The sequence below is a fragment of the Ochlerotatus camptorhynchus genome, unplaced genomic scaffold, assembly GCF_037179485.1.
Source record: "Ochlerotatus camptorhynchus isolate MF236.1 unplaced genomic scaffold, CSIRO-AGI_Acam_v1.1 ptg000040l, whole genome shotgun sequence".
In the NCBI taxonomy this organism is placed as follows: Eukaryota; Metazoa; Arthropoda; class Insecta; order Diptera; family Culicidae; genus Ochlerotatus; species Ochlerotatus camptorhynchus.
In genome coordinates this window covers 272,945-291,026 of record NW_027040531.1, presented here as the reverse complement: position 1 = coordinate 291,026, position 18,082 = coordinate 272,945, and the positions used below count along the sequence as shown (strand labels likewise).

Below are 18,082 nucleotides of genomic sequence, written 5' to 3'. Positions count from 1 at the left end.
AACATCGTAATATTGTAGACAAAAGATACAACACAATAAGCACCCTCCATCCGAATGGGATCCACTTCCAGTGGTTTCATTGTATGGCAGTATCGCCAACGAGGGGCAGAGCGCTTCCATCGCAACAATGGACGCAAAATGTGGTCATCACTCACGCACTCATCACGAAACGGTTGCTTTTCAAAGTCGACGACGCATCGACCGAAAGAACTGCGGATGAAGAACAATAAGGAGGACCACACAATGGTTGCTGCCGAGTAAACAGACGATCACTTGACACACATCGAGAGTGGCTTGCTTCTGTCGTCAGCCGAGTGAACACCGAAACGGCTTTTTACGGAGATGAAGTAGCCAAAGGCTAAAAATCCCCCTAATTAAGATTTAAAAAAAAAACTGAACGGCTCTAATGTTGGCCTATGGATCGAAATATTGGGCCCACTGATAAAAATATGCTGTTCTTAAATTTTTCTTTGGTTTTTTTTTTGGTTGCTAGAATTTGTCAGCTGTTAACAATGGCAGGGTTGCCAACCGGGAATCTCGCTTCCAAACAAGCGTACTAACTAAAAGTTCATAAATTTTACTAAAAGCTGATGTTCTACCATTTTTATCACTTTTCAAGAGTTCAAAGTTTTAATATTTGAAATATATCAAAAGCTTTAATTTTTATGAGTTTAAAAAAAAAAAGATCATAAAATTTGATAAATTATATTTTTAAATGTTTAAGTTTGAACCATTTTTTTTTTAATTTTTGCTAAGAATTTGCTATAATAAATGATATATCCTAGAAGCTTTTTTTTACTTTTTCCTACATTTTTGTCTCAATCATCATTTCGATCAGATGTGACTTATTGATGCTACAGCTTATTGAAAAAATTCGAAGACGCAATTTTGATAAAAAAAGATACAAGATCCAAATTGACACATATGTGAAAATTTTCCCCATAACAAACAATTATACAAAGTTTCATGGAAATCGGAGAGGGTAAAGTCTGAAAGTAAATTTTCTCCATTTGGCATTAATTTGATCTATTGAATTAATTAGGATTTCATCAACATTCACTAACAACTATATACGTTTTTAAATTCAATTTATTTTTTCTTGCGCAAGACGAGGAAAGGGCCTATCATTGTTGATCTATTCTCTTCATCGATATTCTCTTTGCATTGCTACAGCTAAGCGAAACAATTTTCTAGAATTTGTTCAGGTTGTATTGGCTATCAAAAGCAACAGCATTAACAAAAGAGAAAATTGACAAAGAGAACCGATCATCGCCTTTACGCCCTTATGCATGCTCACTGTCGAAATGAGTTTCCCATTCAGTGTGTTGATTCAGGCGCAAGCTAACATCATCTTCTGTCGAGCTTAGCGAGAAATTCGTTTATGATGCCGTGGTAAACCCAAGGGGGGGAGGTGGCTGTCAAATACGAACAATCTTCGCCTACCTCGCATAACTGGTTCCAAACGTAAACAAGCCATAAGAAACCTACAGAGTTTGTTTACGTTTGGAACCAGTTTCATACAAGATGATCAGTAGGCTGATTTGACAGCACGTCCCCCCCAGGGTAAACCAAAGAGAAAGTCGATGAAGTGAATCGATCATAGACGAGTGAACGGGTGAACTTTTGTTCATCTACTGAAAAAAGTTTGACACAACAGCGGGCCCTGTTTACTAAAAATGAACACATGAATAATGCTCACGTAACATTTGAAAAGAGCCTATCAACTTTTGTAAATAATTTGCTAGGTCCTTTCCACGAGAACCGAAGTACGTCCACGCAAACCAAAAGCACTATCGGAAAGGGGGGAATTTCCCCTACCCGATGGTGATGTTAGTTTGCGTGGGCGTATTTGGTTCGCGCGAAAAAGGCCTAACAAGTTTTGTGTACGAAAGTTGATAGGCCGGTTTCAAATGTTACGTGAGTATTATTCATGTGTTCATTTTTAGTAAACAGGGCCCCGCTGTTGTGTCACTTTTTGTCTAGTGAGTGAACGCAAATCCATCCGTGCACTCGTCTATTGAGGAAAGGCCCTTTTCAAATATTACGTGAGATTTAGGCTTTTAGCTCGAATTAAATAATCAACCTTCACGAAAAATCTTGCGTCCATTGAATAGCTCGAGTTTTCCATTTTTTTTTCTTTAGCTGATTTATTGATTTGAATTCTATTTGGATTACTGTGGTATTAATTTTCAGGGTGTAATTTTGAGTGGAAGTGCCAATACCTTGGTCCTTCTATTAGGTACTGCAGCGTGACGTCACAAATGAACTCAGTGTTAATCGGCTGAACCTTTTTGACAGTTCAGTGGTACTGTTTACAAGGACTTAGTCGTTTTTTCGAAAAATATATATTTTAAAATTTCCGTATTTTAACTTGGAAATTTTCGAGGAAATGCGTGGTGAAAGGATGTTGCTCGTGGACATTGCAAAAGTGTGGTTTACATCTCACTGCAATCTGAAAAATTATCCAAAAAATCTACCCAAGAAAAAATCGACTAAGTCCACGTAAACAGTACCACTGAACTGTCATCAGATTGAGGTTAACCCCGACGGTGAAACCAATGACAATCAATAACCTACCACTTTTTGCATGCTTGAGCTTTGTGGAGAAAAGTTCAGGGTTACAAGTTCTAGCATCTATAGCAAACGACTTTTTCACCCTGAAAGTATGCGTCGTCAATTAAAGAGGCCATCTTCACACCACCTGCCATGGCGTTCCTTTACTCCAGGCGCCAGCATCATCACGACCATCCTCAAACCGAAATGCGTGCACGAGACGGAAAACTGCTAAATCAGTGCCAGATATCGTTCCGGCATGATTTAGCGTTATTAGTTTGCTCATAAATTCCGGGATCAGATTTTCCGGGCTGTTGCCATTCGCTTCCGTAGTAGTAGTGTAAACGTGCTTTCACGCTGGCCATGCTCTGGACAAAAGATGTTCCCGCTGAGTCACATCTACCTAGTTTTGTTGCTAAACCATCATCGAAGGCTGTCGATAACAAGTGCTGATTAGGAATGATATTTCTCTGTCTGCCATCGTCTGCTGATACGATGCGATGCCGTGGATGGGGGGGGCATGTTGGAACAGGAAGGAAGCTTATCGCACAGCTGACAGCGGGGAGAATCAAAATTGGCACACACAAATGTCGGTAGGTAGGTGGTACGTGCTGATTCGAACTTTAGCTGACTCTAATCTGTCGTTGTCGGGGAGTGAAGTGATTGGTGGGTGGGGTGATGATAAATTTTTAGCTGGAAATATTGAGCTGTGGTTTGTAAATTAATCAAATGCGAGATATCACAAAAAAACATACCGCCCCCGGGTGGACTCGAACCACCAACCTTTCGGTTAACAGCCGAACGCGCTAACCAGTTGCGCCACGAAGGCAGATGGCAACACTTCCATCTGAAGGCCAACCAGTGCCATAAGCAAATTTTGTTTTTGGTTGAAAATAGGACTCTATTTATTAAAATTTCTCGTCCCGATAATCGAAATGCGACTACTGAACAGAAGTTTTCACTTCCAGTAAATTTAGAGTTTGGGTTGGTGAGCCAGTAGTGGAGGAGCTAAGACAATTTATTTATGAAAAATAAATAAACGAGGTACATACAATTTTCATAGTTTGAGTTATGAAAATTGTATGTACCTCGTTTATTTATTTTTCATAAATAAATTGTCTAAGCTCCTCCACTACTGGCTCACCAACCCTAGCCTGCAATCTATATTTTGATAGAAAAATATTACATCGTAATTAAATTGTACAAATTTTTCGAAAACTTGTCCTTCATTAATAGGAACATTGTTCCAGTAGTAGTGGTAGTTGCTAACATTGATTCCTACAATAGTAGAACGCACTATGTTCTTATTGCTTCCACTATTATAGGAACTCTACCGCAACTATAGGTGCAAAGGAGTTAAAATCTTAAGGAAAGTCAATTGTTTTCCGTCATTTTTGGTTTAATGTCAAGTTTGAAAAATGCAAATCTGCTGTATTTTCCCTCATTATTCCGGCACAATCCCCATACCGCAACTATAGGTACACCACTATTACTGGAACACCTACCCTATGCAAATACTGCTTGAACTTATTTCACAGCAAGTTTTGGTTTATTCATATTGAATTTAGTATTTCGAATATAAATCTCAACTTTGAAAGGTAAAATGATCATTACTTGTAGTGCACCCCACATTTTATAAAATTTCTAAACTTACCTTCATAATGGAACAAAATAGGTTCTCAAATTGGACATATTCCCATCCGAGAGCATGTCCTCTCGTAGAAGGCACTGTCTGTCAACCCCAGCAGCTGTCATCAATTCAAAATCAGTCACTCAATTTGGAAATCATTGCCCACCTTCTACCGAAAAAAAAAAAAAAACAGAAAACGTTAGCAGCTAACGACTGGCAGGTCATTCGCAAAGAATTTGGCCGTGTGAGCACGACTGTTCATAAAGTGTCGTCCAAATCCACTTAAGTCCTTAAATGTTTATGTAAAATCAGTTTTGATAGCCTACCCGTCGCCGTCGCCAGCGTCGGATGTATGAGGTAGTCTCGGGCACGTTACTCCTTTTCCTAACTCACATTCCTGATGCGAACCATCACCGGAGGAGTACCAAGACAACCGCAAGTGTGCTCGAAAACGGAATATTTCCCATGGTCGAGCAATTTTTGCAACTCGGTTTTCCTCTGAAAACTCCGAGCTCCGATATTACGACCAACACAGCCGGAGGGTGGCAGCGCACGTGAAAGTAATAAAAATATTATTTTATTTACTTTTATCGCCTTGAGGCTTCCATTCGCCGCCACGATGCTTGCGCGCTGGACCCCGGGAAAAATCGGCAGGAAGAATTACCCCTGGTTAAATGGGAACTCGGTTTTATTTGCTTTACATTGATGGGATGGGACAGACTTTTCAGCGCACCAGAGCTTGAGATTGTTCAATAACGAAAGGCGAACCTTGCTCCAGGGTGGATTAATGTCGAAGCGGAGTATTTGAAAACATGGGTAACAGTTGCTACCGAACTGTCTGTGGATTGGTTTTTCTCGGCAGCGAGAGCCGGAACAGATGGTTCATTTTCAGAGTCCGGTCCGGATGACCACCCGAAATGGTTCGGACCGGTGTGGTTTGTCAGAATTAAGAGGTGAATTATGGACTGAAGGGAGTATAGTTTCAGTAACTAAAATTGAGGTGAATATCCAAGTAACATTGAATGGTTTATCAAGGCTTTGAGGTGAAAGTGACCCATTGCAGGGTTGGTTCCACCCACTTGCTATAAAAAACATGTTTTTTTTTTCTTTGAATTATCAAATCATTACCTAGGTGTTATAATGATATGTTGTACGTGTAAGTAAGTAAGAGGTTGCAAAGAATGTGTTTGCTTCATAAAACCTGTCAATTTCGCTTTCAGAGTATCATAATCAGCGATTTTATGATTCGTGACCGTTCACTCAGAGTGAGCACTCACGAATTCGTAAAATCACTGATTGTGTAGCTCTAAAAGCAATATTGGCAGGTTTAATGTGTCAAACACATACTTTGCAACATTGTGATCGATGCGTATGAAGACCTCCATACACAACAATAGGCTTCTAACGCTTCTAACGTACCGCAACAATAGGACTGTTTCCCCTACATAATATGTTTAAATTGTGTGAGTAACACTACTGTTAGATACAACAAATGCCACTACCACAATCAAAATATCCGGTATACGAATCGTGTAAATAGGAACGAGAATAAACAATCATTGAATATTACAGGCTATCCCCCGAAGAACGTGTTACCCACTGAGTTGCACCCACCGCTTTTTCTCGGCGGGGTTTCAACCAGCCGGTCTGATTTTTTGCATGTGAGAAAATGCAGAAAATCAAAGCGCTTGGTTGAAAAAGCGGTGGGTCCAACTCAGTGGGTAACGCGTTCTTCGGGAGAAAGCTGTACTTTCTTTCATCCCTGCTTCGTCGTATCAGTCTGGCAAAGGACAGGCTCAGAAAAATCCCCAATCGCGAGCTTATCCAGCTAATAAACCTAAATATAATTAATGAGTGGTTCTCAAAGTGGTTTAACACAAATGAACACTATTCAAGTCAACGACAGCACGCAGATGTTGAGATTTGTATATTTTTGATGTTTTCGTGGTCTTGTATCTTTCCCAAGTCAATAAAAAGTCGCTGTGAACCGATTCGGACGCCTGCTCGTTGTGCCAACCCAAACCTTGTCCAGTTGCGTTACAAAACTCTTTCACGTGAAACTTGGTTATATGGACGATTTTGGTAGATGCAACATTTCCCAGTATTCGACAAACTTATTAATATCTTCTTCAAATCCGGGTACAAGTTCGAATGAGAAGCATTTCTTGCACGCATTTTGAATGTGTTTCAGGACCTATAAAAAGTAACAGTCATTAGTTTTATACCTGCTGATCGAAAAACAACTGTACCTTACATCAACATAGTTTAGCAAATCTTCGTTTTCTCGGAGAACATCGACAGCATCAAGGAAACTGTGGCATGCTCGTCCTGTAAAACCGTATGTTCGCTGTTGATGTCGTACATGAGCCTTTTCGATCCATAAATCTGCCCAGTCTGGACTTTGTTTCTCCACTGCTTGAAAAACCATGTTCACGATCCCAAGTGTCACGTGAAGTGGAGGCGGAGGGCTTACCAGCAAAACATGAGTGCTGTCTTGGCCGAAAACCAGTGGTGGTTTAATGCAGCTAGCATATTTTTTACGATTTTTGGAACATGGGTCTTTATTGGAATTTTCCCGAATGTTTCCAATCGTACGGGCCACTCCACTTTGCAATGCAAGGTTTGATTTTTCTGTTACACAATATGGACAGGGGTGGGTAGATCAATGCGCCATTATTCCAATAATCGCGTTAATGATCTTTAAATCACCGGCAGTAATCGATTCCAAGTGATTCAGCTTCAAAAGACCATTCCAGATTAAAAAAATATATTCATATTTTTCGGCAAGATTTGGAGCCAATGTCAAAATATGGAGCCGTTTCACGCCGCTGTCTTTAAAATAATCTGCGGAATTATTTTGGGTTTTGGATACAATAGAGAGAGTGATCTTAAAAAATCCTCCTCCCTCGTCGATACCAAGCTTTATGAAAAGTTCTTCCTCACTGGCGTGTCTACTTTTCTTGATTCGTTGAAGCAACTCAGGTATATTATTACAAAATATAACTGGAACATCAGCGCATTGACCAAGATGGACGTTTTCAGCTAGAAAAGAGCATTTTAATTTAGATTTCTTTAAAAGATGTACCTTTTTGAGTTTTACCTTTGGCTACTTCTCCTAGCTCTACAATACAAACAAATCTCCAAGCTGTGAGTTCAGTTTGGAAAGTTTTCCTTTTAAGCCAGTTTCAAAGCTCACTCCACCTCGTTTTAAACCTTTCATGATGCCTGTAAATCAACTAACCAATAAGCAAATCAAAAGCTTCGGCAAATCCTAAATAAAATATTACCAAGAGTCTTCCGCATGCTCAAGTTATTCTCCGTCTTCACTTTGAACATATCTTCCGTCCGCATGCATTTCAGTTGTGTCAAAGATACAGTAGAATTAGATTTTAGAAATACGGATGGTTTTCCTCGACGATTTGATAAGCGAATGTTTTCAGAACCTGTATGAAGCAAATAAAACGTTAAAGCTACATTCTGAAATACATCAGTTGCTGTTTTACCTGAAGTTGAGACTTTTTCGGCTAGAAACTTTGACACAGCTGCTTCTGATGCCTTTGGTGGAGAATTATTTTCTTTCAGAATTCTTGCTAAATTTTCTGAACGCTCAGTGACAGTACAAACGTGATTGTTCCCTCGTCCGATTTCCGTTAGACAAGTAAAGGGCGAACACGAAATTATTGCGAAACAGAAAATGTCATGCCAATTTTCTTATAATGTTTAGAATCAAACCAAAATTTTAGGGTAGTTTTATAAATATATTTACTTTAAAAATCAAAAGAAAAGTTAATCGATGGAGCCTTGAGTGTAAAATTGAACGCATTTTCGCTTGATGCCCTCCATCAAAGTCTTTACAGTGTCATCCAGTTTCTCAGTTTTTTTTTCCATTTTCTTAACATGTCCTCCTCGTCTTTGAATGTCTTCTTGCTCTTCCGAAGTTCCCGCTTCATTATTGCCCAGTACTGCTCCACCGGGCGCAGCTCCGGACAATTTGGCGGATTCATGTCCTTTGGAACAAAATGGACAGAATTGGCCTCATACCACTGCAGGACACTTTTAGAATAGTGGCATGATGCCAAATCTGGCCAAAATAGCAGAGCTTCGTCGTGCTGCTGCAAGAACGGCAAAAGGCGCTTCTCGAGGCACTCAGATTTGTAGATCTCGCCATTTACTGTGCCCTTTGTCACGAAAGGCTCACTCCTCAGTCCGGAAGAGCAGATGGCCTGCCAAATGAGATATTTGGAGGCGAACTTCGACATTTTCTTCTTCTTAAATTTGTCGTCCACATCGAACTTGCTCTTGCCGGTGAAAAACACTAACCCCGGAATTTGCTTAAAATCGGCTTTTATATACGTTTCGTCGTCCATCACACAGCAGCCATATTTTGTCAGCATCTTCTCGTAGAGCTTCCGTGCCCGAGTTTTAGCCGTCGATTGTTGCCGCTCATCGCGGTTTGGGAAGTTCTGTACCTTGTATGTATGTAGTCCAGCTCTCTTCTTTGCATTCTGGACGTAGCTCTGCGACATGCCGATCTTTTTAGCCAAATCACGGCTTGAGACGTTGGGATTTGCTTTAATCATCCGCTTCACCTTTCCCTCCGTCTTTTTGTTCTCCGGTCCCGGTTTTCTTCCAGCTCCTTTGCCGGGGTCTAACGTCAACCGCTCCTGGAACCGCTTCAACACTCTGGAGACAGTTGAATTGTGAATGTTCAACATTTTTCCCAACTGCCGGTGCGACAGGTCAGGACAGGTCCAGGTGTTTGGAAAGAATTTGTTCTCTCAACTCGCGTTGGTTCACCTCCATTTTCGTTTAATCGAAAAACACGACTTCGAGTTTGACAGCATGTACACAATACACATCAATGAGAAAGTGAGCAAAATTTGGTTGATTTTTACCCAATGGTAAAAAAGTTATGCCCTGTTGAATGTGTCGCAATAATTTCGTGTTCGCCCTTTATTATACATGCGTATGACCTCGCGTATGACTTTAGTAGTGTTTAAATTGCTCGGTTTTGAATTACGTTGGTTTTCCTTTCTAGGAACTGTTCCCGGTAGTTTTTTGCCATACTTTAGCTGGGCAACAAGTGCACTTTGAATTTGTTCTCGTACGCTTAGAATAGTTAAACTTGTATTTATGTAGGACCACTTTTCAGCTATTTCCATTTACAGGGCTGCAATAAATCCGACACTTGGCACATATTGAGGACGGATAATACCACTCTCGAACATCAATATCGCTTAAGTAATGATCCCTAATCACTTGACGTATTGCACTAGAGATCGGTCTAACGTTTTTTGATTTGAAAGGCATAAAATGCACACTTTTTTTTGTTGATTGCATGATTATCCATGATAAAATTTCAAGCAAAAGAAAGCGCGCTGCAACTCACAAAAGGCACGTTTGTCAAAAACGTTTGTCAATGCCTACTTGTGTTCTTAAAAAAAAACGGCAAGTGTTGCGATTTGTGCATGTTTGTAGTGAGATTTATGCAGTTACGCCTTTAAAAGGGCGTAACTCGAAAATGCAACCTACGATTTTTTTTAAATTTGTTTCAGAGATGCAGAATGATCTAACGAATCGATTGGTATACTCACTTTTGATGGAAGTAAATTTTTTATAATAACGGTCAGAGGAGCACCGTGAGGCCGTGACCGAAATCACGAAGGTTAGGCACAATAAACTTCGTGTTGTCGTCTCTAACCTCAAGCAGGCTACCGAGATTGCAGCCTCCCAGCTCTTTACGCTCGAGTATAGAGTTTACATCCCAGCTCGTGATGTAGAGATCGAAGATGTGGTCACCGAAGCGAGTCTGACCCTCGAGATCTTGGAGAAGCAGGCGGTTGGCCGTTTCAAGAACCCTTTGCTTCCCCCGGTGAAGATACTGGATGTCCAAAAACTGGGCTCAGTATCTGTCAGCGAGGGTAAAAAGAGTTTTACCCCCACAGACTCGATCCGTGTGACCTTTTCTGGTTCAGCTCTTCCTCACTAGGGGAAACAGCCCTATTGGTGCGATACGTTAGCAGCGTTAGAAGCCTATTGTTATGTATGGAGACCTCCATATACAACAATAGGCTTCTAACGCTGCTAACGTGCCGCAACAATAGGGCTGTTTCCCTTAGTATCAACACATTCAGCTCAACATGTAAAACCTATTAATGAGTCAAATGTAACAACCTCTCAACATTATTTTTCGCTATTCCAGTAAAACCAGCAGTAGCACACGGTAGAGTCAATTTCTTATTTCAGATGCATGATGCAGCAGTAGTTTTGCTTGAATGAGTTTAAATCTGAGCAAAATTGATACACATACACAACAATAGGCTTCTAATGCTGCTAACGAACCGCAACAATAGGGCTGTTTCCCCTACATCGAGCTGTACAAACTTCGATTACCAGTGCGTTTGTTCGTTCCCCGGGTCATGAACTGCCAAAACTGTAAGCAGTTGGGACATACGGCCTCTCACTGTGGCAGCAAGGCACGCTGTTCCAAATGCGAAGAGAAGCACGAGGATGGCGCCTGCACAGTCACTGCACCAAAATGCGTGTACTGTATAGGAACTCTTCATGGTCTCTCGTCGTGCCCGGTGTACAAACAACGGGGGAGAAATTACAACGCTCACTCAAGGAACGTTCCCGGCAGTCTTTTGCAGAAAAGCTTAACACGGCTACGCCATCGACCAACGACAAAAATCCATTCTCTCTTTTGTCAGATAACGAGTCTGACTCTGACTTGGCTGAGGAGGGAGCTTCTTTCAGTTTTCCGGAAGGTTCTGCACGGAAACGAAAACGCATCCGTTCGCGGAAAGTTGTAAATCAAGAACCCCAAATCAGCTTGCCCAAATCAAGGAGTAATGCCAACAAGGAGACTTCTACTCCTCCTGGATTCCGCAGAACTGACTATACCCAGGGTTTTCCACCTCTCCCGGGGACATCGAAAACCCCAGATACCCCAATTTTAAGAACAGAAGTCCCTTCTTCATCGGGGCTGTTCTCATTTGATGCCATTGTGGACGGTATCCTCAAATATCTCGATATTTCTGATCCTCTGAAAAGCATTGTCCTCACATTGCTTCCCACTGTGAAATCCTTCTCGAAGCAATTGACTTCAAAATGGCCCCTACTTGCAGCTATCATCTCCTTCGATGGATAATTTTCCAAACGAGGTCGGGGATTTGATCACTGTTCTACAGTGGAATTGTCGAAGCCTTATTCTGAAATTAGATTCGTTTAAGTAATTAGTCCATAACAATAATTGCGATGCATTTGCCCTCTGTGAAACATGGCTCTCTTCAGAAATTGATCTCCCTTTTTATGATTTTAACATTATTCGATTGGATCGTGAGGATTCACGTGGAGGAGGGGTACTTTTGGGGATCAAAAAGTGCCATTCCTTCTATAGAGTGAATCTACTCGAATTCCCCGGTATTGAAGTTGTCGCATGTCAGACTACCATTAAAGGTAAGAGCCTTTGTATTGCTTCTGTTTATATTGTTCCTAGAGTCTCTGTTAATCGCAAACAACTTTTCGACATATGTGCGGTGCTTCCCGCTCCATGGTTGATCATGGGAGATTTTAACTCCCACGGTACAGGCTGGGGAGCTGTACGATGATAACCGTTCTACTTTGATTTATGATCTCTGCGACAACTTCAACATGACAATACTTAACAATGGAGAAGTAACACGTTTGGCTGGTCCATCCTCAAATGGTAGCAGATTAGACCTCACCTTTTGCTCCAATTCACTATCGTTGGATTGCACTTGGCATCATCTGCCGATCAAAATTTCGATTGCCAGTGGGTTCGACTCGTCAGAATCCGTTAACGTCGCGTATGATCTAACCCGTAACATCGATTGGACTAAGTTCCAATCCGCGATAGACGATTCAGTATCGTCAGTGGAAGAGCTTCCGCCGTTGGAGGAATATAATTTCCTCTCTAATCTCATCGTCGACAGCGCACTTCAAGCTCAAACACGACCGGTGCCGCGATCGTCTATTCGTAAGAAAACACCATCGCTCTGGTGGGATCAACAATGCACGGAGGTTTACCGTAAAAAGTCCGACGCGTTTAAACTTTTTCGGAAACGCGGAACACGCGAGCATTTCGACGCATACACATCTCTTGAACGCGAACTCAAGAGCCTCATCAAGGCCAAAAAACGGGGTTACTGGCGGCAGTTTGTAGACGGATTGTCGCGTGAAACGTCTATGAATACGCTTTGGGGTAAGGTGCGAAGAATGCGTAACCGGTCTACTAACAACGAAAGCGAGGAATACTCGGATCGATGGATTCTTAAATTCGCGCGAAAAGTGTGTCCGGATTCCGTGCCGTCGCAGTTGATTCCTCGCGAAACCGCGAATTCGGTAGACGAAATCAGTCAGCCTTTTTCAATGGTCGAACTTTCACTCGCTCTCCTTTCGTGTGGCAATTCTGCCCCGGGATCTGATAGAATCAAGTTCAACTTGCTGAAAAACCTCCCAGACGTCGCTAAGTCGCATGTTGAACTTGTACAATCAGTTCTTGGAGCTCAATATTGTTCCCGACGATTGGAGACGAGTGAGGGTGATAGCCTGATAAACCCGCGGCGGATCACAATTCGTATCGGCCCATCGCGATGCTGTCGTGCATTCGGAAAATGATCCTTTTTCGCCTCGACAAATGGGTTGAGACGAACCACCTTCTTTCAGATAATCAATTTGATTTCCGTAGGGGTAAGGGACCGAACGACTGTCTCGCGTTGCTTTCCTCGGAAATTCAGTTAGCTTTTACTAAGAAAGAACAAATGGCTTCTGTGTTCTTGGATATCAAGGGGGCTTTTGATTCAGTATCCGTTGAAGTTCTTTCAGAGAAACTCCACGCTTGTGGATTGTCTCCATTAATGAATAATTTTTTGAACAATTTGCTGTCAGAAAAACATATGAGCTTTTCTCATGGAAACTCTACAGCTTTTCGATTTAGCTACATGGCACAGTGGTTCCCCTTAGAACAAAAGTTGGCCAAAACCTCAAAATTGTTGCTAATAGGCATAAAATAGTTAAAATAGATGTTTTTTAGCTGTACGAAGAAAACTTGACAATCAAGACGTCACGAAAAGGAGAATAGTAGAGCCAGAACCAATGCACAATGGTCCCAAAGCCGTATTTATGAAGACAAAAATGTTTGCGCCCAAACCGTCAGTTTTAGGTATATGGTTTCTTAGGTAAACTTGCTTCATATGTTTTTTCAATCTTTTTATGTTCGTAAAATTAGGGTGGTCCATAAAATTGGTGAATTAAAAATACAAACTTTTTTATTATTTGAGATAGATCAAAGCAGTGTTCTAAACAGTTGTAGAACATTCAATTCAAAGCAACTTTGTTGAATACACAACGTTTTTATCTTTTATGTTTCATGAGTTATGATTTTTTTAAACAAGCAGTTTAGGATGGCCACTAAAATCGGGTTTCTTTGAATATCTTTTCATGCGTTAATTTCTCGTAAAAACATTATTCTCATTACATTTAGAACTTTTGATGACGCATATTTTTTCTCACGCAACTAGGTTACTATCTTTTTCATGAGAAAGTTAAAGGCTATTTTCTTCGAAAAATTGCTCTTTTCAATTGTTAATATCTCAAAATGGAGCAAACCGATTTTCAAACATTCAATTTCATATGAAACATCGTTTTTTTTTTCTTATTTTTTTGTAAAAAAACTGCAAGAGCTTTTACTGTTTAAAGCATTTAATCGAAGACAACAAATCAAGAAGACTGGCAACTCTTCCATTTTCTCATATGAACGCTATGAGACAGGTACAATGGTGTCATCTGCCGCTCAAAGGTAAATGCTTCGAACGAATTTGATAGCAAAGATTACATCCTCAGAAGAAAGGTTTGTGTATTTGCTCACTTTTCTATGCGTTGCTTCCACCTTCACTCAAGCGCAGCGCTATTGTATCTGTCACTTGGATTCTGGCAAAGTTGCCAGTCTTCTTGATATGATGTCTTTTAATTTAATAAAAAAAAGTAATATTTTTCAGCAAAAGCTAGCCATAACTTTTCAAATAAAAGAGATAACAACTTAGCAAAAATATGGGTCATAAAAAGTTCTTAAAGTGTCTAGTATAAAAATATCACGAGAAGTGAACGTATAAAAAGATATTTAAAGAATGCCACCCTAAACTGCTTGTTTAAAAAAAAAATCATAACTCATGAACCATAAGAGATAGATATATGGTACGTGTGTGTATGTGTGTGCGTGTTGGTGTGCTTGAAGCTTGCTACAGTATACACCGCAGATTATATAACTTAGAAACGGATATTTTCCAAAGAACACTTTACTTGTTATTCCTAATTTCAACATCTTTCGTAAAAAATCGCAAAAAACATTAAAATCTATCTGAAAGCTAGCTTTTCTAGCTATCTTTTGGTTAGTGGGCGGATGTGTCCGTCATATGTTTTGCTTAGTCTAAATGTAAAAAAGTATATTTTTGCTAATTTTTTATTTGAAACTGTCACTTAAAACAGTGCAGACATTCTTTTTTACCATCCATTTGACGTGAAATAAGCCGAGTAACATTTCTTCTCAAGCAACCAAGTTGATACACACATTATTTTTTGCTATATTTGAGCAAAACAGTAACAAAAAGCTACACAATAACAACCATAAACAAATATGTAATCAACAGAACTGCACAAATCATTCAATTTAAGATACTCTTAACATCTAAAAATGATAAAATAAATATTGAAATAAAAAATATCAACTTTAATTTTTGAGGTTTTGGCCAGCCAGGAACCACTGTGCATGGGTCTCCCCCAAGGCTCATGTTTAAGCCCCCTTTTGTACAATTTCTACGTTAGAGAAATTGACAATTGTCTTCGTGACAATTGCACGTTGAGACAACTTGCAGATGATGGCGTAGTGTCTATCACAGGGCCAAAAGAGGTTGACCTGCAAGGACCCTTACAGGATACCTTGGACAATTTGTCTACTTGGGCTATTCAGCTAGGTATCGAATTCTCCACGGAGAAAACTGAGTTGGTCGTTTTTTCTAGGAAGCATAGCCCAGCACAACCGAAGCTTCAACTTTTGGGTAAACCGATCACTCATTCTATGTCCTTCAAATATCTTGGGGTCTGGTTCGATTCCAAATGCACATGGAGATCCCACATTGAGTATCTGAAGCGGAAATGCCAACAAAGGATAAATTTTCTCCGTACAATTACCGGAACGTGGTGGGGAGCCCATCCGCAAGATCTTATAACGTTGTAGCGGACAACGATTTTATCGGTTTTAGAGTACGGTAGTTTTTGCTTCCAGTAGGCGGCTAAAACACATATCATCAAACTGGAACGTATCCAGTATCGTTGTCTTATCGCGTTAGGATGCATGCAGTCGACTCATACGATGAGTCTAGAAGTGTTGGCGGGCATGTTGCCACTCTCTGATCGGTTTTCGGAATTGTCGCTCAGGCTCCTCACCCGTTGTGAAGTTATAAACCCCCTGGTAATCGAAAACTTTGAGCAACTTCTTGAGCGAAGCCCTCAACACGTTTTATGTCATTGTACTACGTGTACATAACACAGGATGTCAGCTCTTCACAGCATAATCCTCATCGTGTATGGTTCTCCGACTTCAGCAAATCAGTTAGTTTTGATTTATCTATTCGTGGAAACTTAGAGCATCATCGTTCCATGATTGTTCCGTCAATTTACGCTGCAAAGTTTGGCCAAGTTGATTCCGCAAGGTCGTTCTTCACAGATGGATCACTAATAGAGGCGTCCGCTGGATTTGGTATTTATAACGAATTTCATAGCGCCTTTCGAATGCTTCAAGCTCCTTCTTCCGTTTATGTTGCTGAACTGGCGGCAATACATTATACGCTTGCAACTATCACCTCACTTGCTTACCAGCTCACTATTTTATTTTTACGGATAGTCTCAGTTCTGTCGAGACTATTTGCTCTATGAGACCGGTAAAGCACTCCTCCTTTCTGATGAGAATACGAGAGCTTCTAAGTGCTTTATCTTTAAGATCTTTTGTCATCACCTTTGCATGGGTCCCATCTCATTGCTCGATTCCGGGCAATGAGATGGCGGACTCACTTACTAAGGTGGGCGCTATGGAAGGCGATATTTACGATCGACAATTCGCCTACGATGAGTTTTTCTTCATTTATCGTCAACAATCATTCGTCAGCTGGCAGAATAAATGGAGCGAAGGGAGTTTGGGAAGATGACTATATTTGATCATCCCTAAGGTGTCGAAGAGTCCTTGGTTCAAGGGGTTGGAGGTGGGTCGAGACTTCATACGTCTGATGTCTCGCCGCATGTCCAATCACTATTCGTTAAACGCTCACTTGTTCCGTGTTGGGCTGGGGGATAGCAATCTCTGTGAATGTGGACAAGGTTACCAAGACGCCGATCACATTATTTGGTCTTGTGCTGAGCATCGTGGAGCCAGATCTGGGCTGTACGATTCCCTTCGGGATGGAGGTAGACAACCTAATGTTCCAGTTCGGGATATTTTGGCTAGACGCGATCTGGAGTTTATGAAACTCATATACATATGTTTACTTTAAGAATAAAGGGCAAACACGAAATTATTGCGACACATTCAACAGGGCATAACTTTTTTACCATTGGGTAAAAATCAACCAAATTTTGCACACTTTCTCATTGATGTGTATTGTGTACATGCTGTCAAACTCGAAGTCGTGTTTTTCGATTCAACGAAAATGGAGGTGAACCAACGCGAGTTGAGAGAACAAATTCTTTCCAAACACCTAGAATTTTCTGACCTGTCGCACCGGCAGTTGGGAAAAATGTTGAACATTTACCATTCAACCGTCTCCAGAGTGTTGAAGCGGTTCCAGGAGCGGTTGACGTTGGACCACGGCAAAGGAGCTGGAAGAAAACCGGGACCGGAGAACAAAAAGACGGAGGGAAAGGTGAAGCGGATGATTAAAGCAAATCCCAACGTCTCAAGCCGTGATTTGGCCAAAAAGATCGGCATGTCGCAGAGCTACGTCCAGAATGCAAAAAAGAGAGCTGGACTACATACATACAAGGTACAGAACTTCCCAAACCGCGATGAGCGGCAACAATCGACGGCTAAAACTCGGGCACGGAAGCTCTACGAGAAGATGCTGACAAAATATGGCTGCTGTGTGATGGACGACGAAACGTATATAAAAGCCGATTTTAAGCAAATTCCGGGGTCGGAGATTTTCACCGGCAAGAGCAAGTTCGATGTGGACGACAAATTCAAGAAGAAGAAAATGTCGAAGTTCGCCTCCAAATATCTCATTTGGCAGGCCATCTGCTCTTGCGGACTGAGGAGTGAGTCTTTCGTGACAAAGGGCACAGTAAATGGCGAGATCTACAAATCTGAGTGCCTCGAGAAGCGCCTTTTGCCGTTCTTGCAGCAGCACGACGAAGCTCCGCTATTTTGGCCAGATTTGGCATCATGCCACTATTCTAAAAGTGTCCTGGAGTGGTATGAGGCCAATTCTTTCCATTTTGTTCCAAAGGACATGAATCCGCCAAACTGTCCGGAGCTGCGCCCGGTGGAGCAGTACTGGGCAATAATGAAGCGGGAACTTCGGAAGAGCAAGAAGACAGTCAAAGACGAGAAGGACATGTTAAGAAAATGGAAAAAAAAAACTGAGAAACTGGTACCGGATGACACTGTAAAGACTTTGATGGAGGGCATCAAGCGAAAATGCGTTCAATTTTACACTCAAGGCTCCATCGATTAACTTTTCTTTTGATTTTTGAAGTAAATATATTTATAAAACTACCCTAAAATTTTGGTTTGATTCTAAACATTATAAGAAAATTGGCATGACATTTTCGGTGTCGCAATAATTTCGTGTTCGCCCTTTATTAACCTTAGATTGTAAATTTGTTTAACCT

General features: G+C 41.0%; 1 protein-coding gene, 1 non-coding gene and 1 pseudogene across 2 annotated transcripts in view; 1 reads left to right on the top strand and 2 right to left on the bottom strand.

Moving 5' to 3' along the window:
* The window catches only part of LOC135713013 (neuronal acetylcholine receptor subunit alpha-7-like), a 382,027-nt gene that overhangs the window by 175,936 nt on the left and 188,009 nt on the right, over window positions 1-18,082 (top strand). The gene's annotated exons all lie outside the window — the stretch shown is intronic.
* On the bottom strand, window positions 3,309-3,382 carry TRNAN-GUU (transfer RNA asparagine (anticodon GUU)). Its single transcript has one exon. It is a non-coding gene; the product is annotated as a tRNA-Asn (tRNA).
* On the bottom strand, window positions 6,055-16,236 carry LOC135712489 (uncharacterized; annotated as a pseudogene).